Source organism: Halyomorpha halys, unplaced genomic scaffold, assembly GCF_000696795.3.
Source record: "Halyomorpha halys isolate HHAL.00 unplaced genomic scaffold, Hhal_1.1 Scaffold98.1, whole genome shotgun sequence".
NCBI lineage: Eukaryota > Metazoa > Arthropoda > Insecta > Hemiptera > Pentatomidae > Halyomorpha > Halyomorpha halys.
In genome coordinates this window covers 674,365-674,898 of record NW_027107309.1, presented here as the reverse complement: position 1 = coordinate 674,898, position 534 = coordinate 674,365, and positions in this window count along the sequence as shown.

Sequence of the window (534 nt, the reverse complement as noted above, 5' to 3'; positions counted from 1 at the left end):
TTCATAATGAAAGCTAATAGTATTAGTTCAAAATACAAGTATAGAAACAACGTGGTAATTACACTAATACTTATTTTTTTCATGATAGGGAGGACAATTAATGATATCACAGGAGTTAAAAAGTACTAAAGTAAAAGTTACTATTGTACAAGTCAGTGTAATTGTATTAAGTTAATTCGACAAGACTGTATTTGTTTATACTTTATTATAGACGAAAATTCACATAACTCCATTATTAGAGAAACACTTTATTCAAAAAATAGTTACCGAACTCCATTGGATTGGTATATACACAGCATACTAAGACTACTTGGACGGTTGCTTATTATTCTTATAATACATAGGCTTGCTCCGTAAATATAAAAATTCATAGTATCAACACATGATTTTTTTTGTTCTCATTGTTTTAGTTTTTTAATCTTTTTCTTTTTCTATTTTTTTGTATAATATTATCCATTTTCCTTCTATTATTTACCTATTTATAAGCATTTAATTCACCCTAAATATAATAAATAGTAAAAAGTTTATATATAA